The following is a 10,437-nucleotide window of genomic DNA, read 5'->3' as shown; positions in this document are numbered from 1 at the left end:
TAACTTAATTCACAAATGCATTTCAAACACATATTAACATGTATAATTCACATCATCAACCCACATATTTGTAACCCACATTTTCATTCATGAATAAGCTGTAACCTAATCGAAAGTACACATATACTCAAACATCCCAATAAATATCCTTTATAACTTTATCACATCTCAATATTCAACTTAACTCATTTCCAAAAGAAAAGTCAACTTCCACGTACCTGAACATTTAGTTCATTTAGCACATTCAATCATAGTTAACGTTACCCGTATACAGTCGAATAGGCATAAAGCCTAATATAATACACTGGCATGAGATTTATTCTAGCACATAACTCGTATATCAAAAATTATCAACATTCATCAAAAATTCTTTCAAACTTTCGAATGTCGAAACTTAATCAAAATAATTTCTTAAACAAGATTAACAAAATAGTGTCCATTCAGCAATAGTACATATAGCTCTTACAATGCCATATCCTAGATATGGTCTTACATATTCTCACATATCGAGCCGATGCCATGTCCCAGACATGGTCTTACACACTATCTCAAATCAATGCCTTCGTCCCAAACGAGGTCTTACATGAATTCCACTTCACACACTTAGTGCCCACTGACCGATCTCGCACTCATAGTGCTCGGTTAAAGGAATTCGCACACACACAGTGCCTCTAATCATTCACACACATAGTGCTCTTATTCATTCGTTGTTACACATTGAAATGACTTAACCAAGTCTATAAACATCATGTATGAACACTTTTAAACATATCATCTCATTTAAATTTGAATTCGTATCGTAATGAATACTTAAACTTTACTCAAATTACCGGCACGAAGCCTACTAGGCACGAAGGCCCGAATACACGTCACCAGCATGATTGCTCTTCGGGACCTAGCCCGGACATAACACCAGCACGAATGCTCTTCGGGGTTTAGCACGGATATATCACTAGCACGAATGCTCTTCGAAACTTAGCCCGGATACATCACTAGCATGAATGCTCTTCGGGACTTAGCCCGGATACATCACTAGCATGAATGCTCTTCGGGACTTAGCCCGGATTTAGTAACTCGCACCAATGCCTTCGGGTCTTAGTCCGGATATGGTCACTTAGCACAAAGCCTTCGGGACTTAGCCCGGACATCATTCAAATAACCATGCACATTTAACAACAAATCATGGCACATTCGTATTTCATTTTCGTTAGCAAAACTCAAACACAAGACACTTATCATTCTTGCAATTTCGGCTCAATAGCCACACACAAAGAGCATGATTTTGATTTGCTTAAAACATGATCTAATCAAATCATAATTTAAGCTCTATTACTCAAGAACTTACCCCTTTCCGCTGTCCGAAATCGACTCGGTAAGGTCGCACCCTTAATATAAATAATTGATAGAAAATATGTATATATATAGTGGGTTCGCACACATAGTGCTTAATAATCAACCACGCACACTTAGTGCCATGTACTTTAAACTCGCACACTTAGTGCCATGCATTTCAAGCCCGCACACTTAGTGCCAATCTCACAACCGTGAACACTTATTGCCCGCACACTTAGTGCCAATCTCACAACCGTGAACACTTATTGCCCGCACACTTAGTGCTGAAAACCAACCACTCTATTCACTTCACTACCTTTTTACATTCAACAATTTCGTCTCTACATACATATACACATATAGCAATACACATTAGTATATCATTTACATTACTTGAATACAAACACAACATGCTTATCGACCATTCAACTTCCAGTTCCATAGCCACATACAAAAATAACATTTATAGTCATAACACTCCTTCAAAATTGCATCACTTATACCCTTATAATTCAATCCAAATCGAAATTCAAATACGAGTACATGATACGTACCTGATCAACTTAATAATTTAGGCATATCTAAATGAAGTTATATCGCAAATTCTCATAGTCAGAAGCTTGCTACAGCTCGATCAGGATCAAGATTCATTACAATACAGCAAACACATTTTAATAGCCAAAAAAATCATCACACTATCATTTTATCACTTTATGGCATGTATCAATAGACTCACGCGTGCTACGTTAGTCCTAGAATCGACTAAACCGTAGCTCTGATACCAATCAAATGTAACACCCCGAACCCGAGACTGTCACCGGAGTCGAACACAAGGTGTTAGCAGACTTTAACCACTTATAAAAAAATTTCCCAGACACTGCCAATCTGCGTACTAGTCGCTTTAAAAATCATATCTTGAGTTTCACAACTTGAAAATCAGTTTCGTAATTTTTCCCTGAAACTAGACTCATATTCCCATCTACATATTTTTTTCTAGAATTTTTGGTCAGGCCAATTAGTACATTTTATTAGTCAAATTCTCCCATGTTACAGGGATCGACTACACTGACCTTTGCGCATTACGACTTGGATATCTCCCTGCACAGGGCTTCAATACTGATGCCGTTTGTTTCTATAGAAACTAGACTCAGAGAGGAATCCATAAATATATGGCATGACTCCTAATTATCTCTGGTTAATTTATAATGAATTTCCAAAGTCGGAACAGGGAATCCAGAAACCGTTCTGGCCCTTTCTCACGAGAACCTGAATATCTCTTAACATACTGTCCATATGATCATTTCGTTACTTTCCTATGAAAATAGATTCATCAAGGTTCGTTTAAATAATTTATTCACTATTTAATTCCAATCCTACTATTTTTAGTGATTTTCCAAATCTACATCACTGCTGCTGCCAGCATCTGCCTTTAAGGTAGACTTTACCTATTTCATAGTTTCCATGATTCAACTAGCCCTTTTAGCATAAATAGCACAAATCATGATAGCGATTAACCATTCCATACCAAATGATTATAACATTATGCTCAAACATATATAAGCCATTTTCGCATGGCTATATACATTAACCAAAATATTCTTCCGCCACTAGTCTATTTTATACATGCCATAAGACAATCCGAAACATAGCAGTACCAAACAGTGGATAGTGATAGTGTGACTAGTTGCTGACGATCCTCGAGCCTGTAGCTTCGCAATGAGATCTATAAAACAGAGGAAACAGAGTAAACGGAGTAAGCATTACAATGCTTAGTAAGTTTTAAGCAGTGTCAACAGATAACAGTCAAATTATAACATAGTTGTTCGTATTTTTATTTCACTCTTCCTTCGGGCATACCATCCCTTTACCGAATATGCACATCTCATCATATACAATAGGCAGATAAACTTTCACATAAAAGTGAGCTCATGTGACATAGATGTATCGTATGATTTCACATCACCTCTCACACTGATCCGATGTCACATAATCATAGGAATAGTCTCATAGATTGCTTTCGTATGCATCACATAACTACCTTATGATTTAGTGCAAATCAAGCTCACATATAAACTTGAAGTACATACCTGTTTAACCTTTCGCATTGAATATATTTATAAGCAATTCTTATTACGAAGTCTTACCCGGACATAATCTCCACACGAAGTTATCGGGTCTTACCCGGACAAAATCCCCACACGTAGTCATCGGGTCTTTAGAGCTCGGATATAGTACAAGCACGAAGCTTAAGGACATTAATCAGTGATAATATTCTCGCATAAAGCCTGCGGGGTTTTAACCCGGATATAGTACTGACACAAATGCCTTTCGGGACTTATCACATTTATGCACTTTCACATCCATTACGTTAGCCACTCGGCCCTGTCACATATATACACTTTCACATTCATCGCATCGGCCATTAGGCCTTATCACATATATACACTTTCACATTCATCACATTGGCTATTAGGCCTTATCACACATATACACTTTCACATTCATCACATCGGCTATTAGGCCTTATTACATATATACATATACTTTCACATTCATCACATCGGCCATTAGGCCTTATCACATATACATACACTTTCACATTCATCACATCGGCCATTAGGCCTTATTACACATATACACTCCCTTGGCTGAATCTACATCTATCATTTTCCAATATCACAATTTAGAATTCACGTATGGGTTTAATCGATAGCTTATGAGCAACTAGAACAAGTTTATCAAGGTTTACAACACAATCTCAAATTCAGCACAAGCTGTTTTTCCTGAGCAATAGTCACTAAATCATTTATAACTGGAGCTACAAAACTCCAAATCACTTTCCGTTAATTTTTCCTGAATATAGACTCGTATATCTTCCATCCATAAAATTTCCAGAATTTTAGGTTTGGCCAATCAATACCAGATTTTTCTTAAAGTTTCCCCTGTTCCACTGTTTGACTACTCTGACCACTCTTCACTACGAATCAAATTTCTCATTTTACAGAATTCAAAATGTGTTGTATTTGATTTTATTTGAAACTAGACTCATTAAGGAGTCTAAGCATATAAATTTTATCTTATAACCATTTTTTTACAATTTATAATGATTTTCTAAAAACAGAACAGGGGATTTCGGAGTCATTCTGACACCATCTAACACAACTTTAAATATCTCATTATCGGAAATTCCTTTGCTTACACGGTTTCTTTTATAAGAAACTAGACTCATTAAGCTTTAATTTCATGTCTCATTCAGCCTCTAATTCAAGTCCATAAATTTATGGTGATTTTCTAAAGTCACATTACTGCTGCTGTCCGAAGCAGACTATTTCAAATTACCTTTAAATTCCCAAGCTCAAACACTTAAGAACTTACCATTTGAGCTTAGAACATATCATGGCCACATCATATCTTATTAAATCAGCTCATCCTGTCCTATTATAATTGAATTTACTCAACGTTTAAACACTTAAAACTTACCTCGGAAGTTGCCGAACGATTACGACGGCTCTTCGATCACTTTTTTCCTTTCCCTTATCCAACTTTGATCCTCTAGGCTCTTGAGCTAAATCAAACAAATTTACTTCATGATACATTCGGCCTTGGCAACAATTTCATTAGAAATCCTTATTAGCCACTTCATCAATCAATTATATCATCTACTTAATATTTCATAACTTATCATGCTAGCTGAATATTATTTATTCAAGTTCATCATCTTCATATTCGGCATTAGCATCAAATATAATAGCCCATTTCTTCCCACTTTGAATTTATGCATCCATTTAATCATAGTTTGTTTAAGCACTCATACAACAAGATTCATCCAATTTAACAAGAAACAAAAACTTTATTCCTCCATAGCTACAATGGCCGAAAGATCTAGACATCTCAATACCGAAATTTCTAACATGGGTTGCCTAAAGAATTTGGTAGGGAGTTCAAATTTATCTAGCATTTCAAGTAATTTAACACATCCATATAGCTAACATGCTAGTAGTATCAAGGCATCAACTAAAATTTTGAAGCCTCTTAGCCGAATCCTAACTCTCCAACAACTCTAATTTCATCCATGAGATAAATAGAAGTAGGCTAACCCTCCAAAGGATGTGTAAACCTCCAAAAGCAACATTGAACATACCTTAATCTCAAGAACCACCTTGGCCGAACTTCCCCTCTTCTTCTTCCTTCCATTCGGCCATGTTGAACAACAAAGGAAGAATTTTGCTTTTCCTCCCCTTTCTCTAGTCACGGCAATGGGGAGTAAGGGGGAGACAACTTTGGTTTCTCCTCCCACTCCCCTCATATTTTATTATTCTTCCCACACATATTAGCATAAAATGTCTTTAATATGTTTTTTTTAATACCTATTTCCTATTATAAAACCATGTAGTCATTATAATATTAATACAAAATGCATATGCTTTGTATCCCATACCCTCATGGCCGGCCACTTCCTCTAAAGTGGGGAATTTGACATGCAAACCCATCATTTCACAACATGCATTATTAGGCCACTTTACATTTGCCTAGCACATTTCCAAATTTTCTCACATAAGTCCTATTTGATAAAATTCACTTACCATTAACAAAATTCAAACATGAAATTTTGACACATGCATATGTACATATAATGAGCATCAACTATGACGGTTAATTATCTTTATGACTCGGTTTAGTGGTCCCGAAACCACTTTCCGACTAAGGTCACTTTAGGGGTGTCACATTGAAAGCACAGCTCGCAGAAACAGAAGAGAAATAAGGCGAAACCTAAGAAACATAGAGGAAGGACAAGAGGAAGATATCTATAATACAACTGAGGAGATGGCTGAAAATCAGAATAATCAACTTCCTCCTGTGGTTGCTGCAGATCCAATAAATCAAAATCCTACTCCTCGTACTATGTATGATTATGCTAAACCTACTGTAACAGGAGCCGAATCAAGTATAGTTAGACCTGTTATTGCTGCAAATAATTTTGAACTGAAACCTAACACAATTCAAATGATACAACAGTTTGTTCAGTTTGATGGTTTGCAGGACGAGGATCCAAACACTCATTTGGTGAATTTTCTGGAGTTTTGCGACACTTTTAAGATTAATGGCATTTCTGAAGATGCCATTCGCCTTCAGTTATTTCCCTTTTCATTGAGGAACAAAGCTAAACAGTGGTTGAACTCGTTACCACGAGGGTCAATCATTACTTGGGAAAAAATGACCGAAAAATTCTTATTTAAATATTTTCCACCTGCTAAAATGGTTAAGTTGAGGAATGATATCTCTTCTTTTCTGCAGATGGATCTAGAAACACTCTATGATGCATGGGAGAGATACAATGATCTATTGAGAAGGTGTCCTCACCATGGGTTACTTTTGATAAACCGTAATTTATACATATTTTTATCCCATGCTTAGCACATTTATGGATGATTTCTCCTTAGATTTGGTGAATTCGATGCTCCTAATCCTTTAATTTCATGTTTTATACTTAGGTGAGCATAGGAGAGTAAAAAGAGCGAGAAACGGGCCAAAAATAGAGAAAATAGGCCAACATGATAAATCAACACGGCCTGGACTTCCTCACACGGATAGGCCATACAGCCGTGTCCATTTGGTAGAATCGAAGCACGACTCACACGGGTAGACCACACACCGGTGGCTATTTAACAGCCCTGACCAAGGTCTAAAGCAATCGTACACGGGCGTGTCCCTGTCGAGCCCAAGTATAGTCCTATCCGGAAAAGGCCACTTTTGAGGGCTCTTAGACATTCTAAAACCTATTTAAACACCTGAGGAGGCACTTAGAGGGGACACAGAGAGTAGGAGGCAAGGAATTACTCAAGGAAAGCCGATTGATCCATCTCAAAAGCCGGATCATCGTCAAGACTAAAGATCTCCCTTCAATTTCCTTTAGGAGTTTTGGGTTTTCTTTATGTTTTGTTATCTTTATTCTTTTGAGATGTTTTCTTCCATAATTATGAACTAAACCCCCTAAATACCTAAGGGGAATGAAACCTAAGACGGATCTTGTTATTATTATCTGAACTGTATGATAAATATTTGACTTGTTCTTAATTATGTGTTCTTAATTCTTGTTTTAATATTTTAGGATATTGATTCAAGTTAATACACTTATTCAGAGGAGGAGCAAAAGTCTCTGTCTAAGACTAATTTTTTCGTAATTAAGCGGAGTTAATTGTACGTTTAGAGATAGGGTGACAAGATTTTGCCGCATTAGGGTGAAACCTAATAAGAGAGTCCATAGATCGAGTTAATGCAACACTAGGGTGTTAATTAGAAAGAGATTTCAATTAATCAACCTAGGGTTAGATGTTATTAGTCTCGAGAGAGATAATAATATAACTTAGGGATTTCTATGGATCAAGTCAAATGAATAAATTGTCTGATTCAGAGTCAAATGACAAGTGAAGTCTAGGTGGATTCTTTCTTGGGTATTGTCTTAATCAATCGAGTTTTCCCAAAAGCTTTTCCCCAATTTTCTATCTGTGCACCCTTAGTTTAGTTAATTAGTTTAAATAAACAAATCCCTTAATTTTTAGGCTAGATAATAAAAAGAAAGTAATTACTAGTACTCTTGGTTCCTTTGGGTTTGACAATCCGGTCTTGCTAAAGCTATACTACTATTCGATATGTACACTTGCCTTCATCGTGATAATAGTTAGTTTCAAGAATTATTAATTATGAATTTTTAAAACCTGTTACGAATATCACGTATAAAGTTTTTGGCACCGTTACCGGGGAACTAAGATATTAGGAACACTCGATTTTTATTACTTTAGCCATTTTACTTTATTTGCAATTTAAATTTTTATTTTCTTTTCTAATTTTCTCTTTTATTCGCTTCTGACAGGTTTTTCTAGTTTATGACCAGAAGAAACCCGTCAGGACCATTACTTTTTGATAATGAGATCGATCACACAACTTGTAGAAACTGAAAAAAAAAAGGCGAAGCTTAAGATACACAGAGGAAGAGCAAAAGGACGATATTCAAACCACAACCGAGGAGATGGCTGAAAATTAAGAAAATCCGCTACCTCCTGCGATTGCTACTAATCTAGTAAATCAGGATCATGCTCCACGTACAATGTATGATTATGCTAAACCTACTTTAACAGAAGCCGAATCAAGTATAGTTAGACCTGTTATTGCTGCAAATAATTTTGAACTGAAACCTAACACAATTCAAATGATACAACAGTTTGTTCAGTTTGATGGTTTGCAGGATGAGGATCCAAACACCCACTTGGCGAATTTTCTGGAACTCTACGACACATTTAAAATCAATGGCGTCTCTAATGATGCCATTCGCCTTTGGTTGTTTCCCTTTTCATTGAGGAACAAAGCTAAACAGTGGTTGAACTAGTTACTACAAGGGTCAATCACTACTTGGGAACAAATGACCGAGAAGTTTTTACTAAAATATTTTTGCCGGCTAAAACGGCTAAATTAAGAAATGATATCTCTTCTTTTGTGCAGATGGATTTAGAAACACTATATGATGCATGGGAGAGATACAAGGATCTGTTGAGAAGGTGCCCTCACCATGGGTTCCACTCTAGCTACAGGTTCAAACTTTTCACAATGGGCTGAATCCTTCGACTAGACAAATGGTTGACGCAGTCGCTGGTGGGACTATCAATAATAAGACACCTGAGGCTGCTTATGAATTTATAGAAGAGATGTCACTGAATAATTATCAGTGGCAAGTCATGAGGACAAAGCCAACGAAAATAGCCGGCGTTTTTAACGTCGATTCGGTCACCATGCTCTCTAATCAGGTAGAACTTTTGAATAGAAAAATTGACAGTTTTCTTGGTTCTTCACAGGTTCACCCAATAATGCAATGCAATGCAAGTGAAGGAGGAACGAGTAATTCAGAATACCCATCTTATGGCCACAACATGAAAGACTAGTAATTAAATTATATGGGTAATAATCCTTGACCTCAAAATAATCCCTATAGCAACACTTACAATATAGGATAGAGGAACCACCCAAATTTCTCATGGGGAGGCAAAGGGAATCAAAAAACACCACCACCTCCAGGCTTCTAACAACCACCTCACCAACAAGAGAAAAAGTTGAACCTTGAGGAGATGCTAACAAAATTCATCTCGGTGTCAAAAACTCATTTTTAGAATACCGAGACAGCACTTAAGAATCAACAAGTGCCGATCCAAGGGCTTGAAACTCAGATAGGCCAGCTCACTAAATTGATATCTGAACGACCACAAGGTTGCCTACTGAGTAACACTGAATCTAACCCAAGAGAGCAGCTCAATACAATTACCATTCAAGATGAGGAAGGGTTAGTTGCACCTGAACCAGAACCGAGGAAAAAAACTATGGTAAGTAAAGGTAAAGGTGAGGTGGACCACAATGACCAAAAACAGGTAAGTAAAGAGTACAAACCACGTGTACCATACCCTAATGCGACAAGGAAAGACCACTCAGACGAACAATTCGGTAAATTCCTTAAAATTTTAAAGATATTACATATTAACTTACCGTTTATTGAGGCTCTTTCGCAGATGCCGAACGCAGTCAAAATTTTAAAGGAGCTTTTAACAAATAAGCAGAAGTTAGATGAGGTGTCACATGTAGAGATAAATGTAGTTTACTCAGCCATTCAGAATAAGTTGGCCAACAAATTGAAAGATCCAAGGAATTTTACAATTCCTTATTTAATTGGTAGCTTAGATGTTAATAATGCCTTGGCTGATTTAGGGGCTAGTATTCAATGTCATGCCTTACAAAATGTTTAAGCAACTAGGTCTTGGGAAACCCAAACAAACTAGGATGAGCATTCAATTAGAAGATAAATCAGTTAGATTTCCTAGGGGTATTATTGAAGATGTACTCGTTAAAATTGACAAATTTGTATTCCCAGTTGATTTCGTTGTTCTAGACATGAAGGAGGATAGTAACGTGCCTTTAATTTTAGGGAGGCCCTTTTTAGCAACTGCTAGAATGATAATTGATATTGGTACAGGTGAACTCACACTTCGTGTGGGTGATGAAACAATCACTCTTCAAGCTCGTAATTCGAGTAACACCTTAAAAATCGAGGGTGATTGCATAAAT

The 10,437-nt window shown here is 36.7% G+C and overlaps 2 non-coding genes across 2 annotated transcripts; both read right to left on the bottom strand.

The window, feature by feature from the left end:
- Positions 1-6,594: 6,594 nt before the first annotated feature.
- LOC121225595 (small nucleolar RNA R71) lies at positions 6,595-6,701 on the bottom strand. Its single transcript, XR_005923459.1, has one exon. It is a non-coding gene; the product is annotated as a small nucleolar RNA R71 (small nucleolar RNA).
- Positions 6,702-8,796: 2,095 nt separating this feature from the next.
- Positions 8,797-8,903, bottom strand: LOC121225515 (small nucleolar RNA R71). Its single transcript, XR_005923387.1, has one exon. It is a non-coding gene; the product is annotated as a small nucleolar RNA R71 (small nucleolar RNA).
- Positions 8,904-10,437: the final 1,534 nt, after the last annotated feature.

Source organism: Gossypium hirsutum, chromosome A03 (assembly GCF_007990345.1).
Source record: "Gossypium hirsutum isolate 1008001.06 chromosome A03, Gossypium_hirsutum_v2.1, whole genome shotgun sequence".
In the NCBI taxonomy this organism is placed as follows: domain Eukaryota; kingdom Viridiplantae; phylum Streptophyta; class Magnoliopsida; order Malvales; family Malvaceae; genus Gossypium; species Gossypium hirsutum.
The sequence above is the reverse complement of the archived record's forward strand: the minus strand, read 5'-3'. Positions and strand labels throughout refer to the sequence as shown.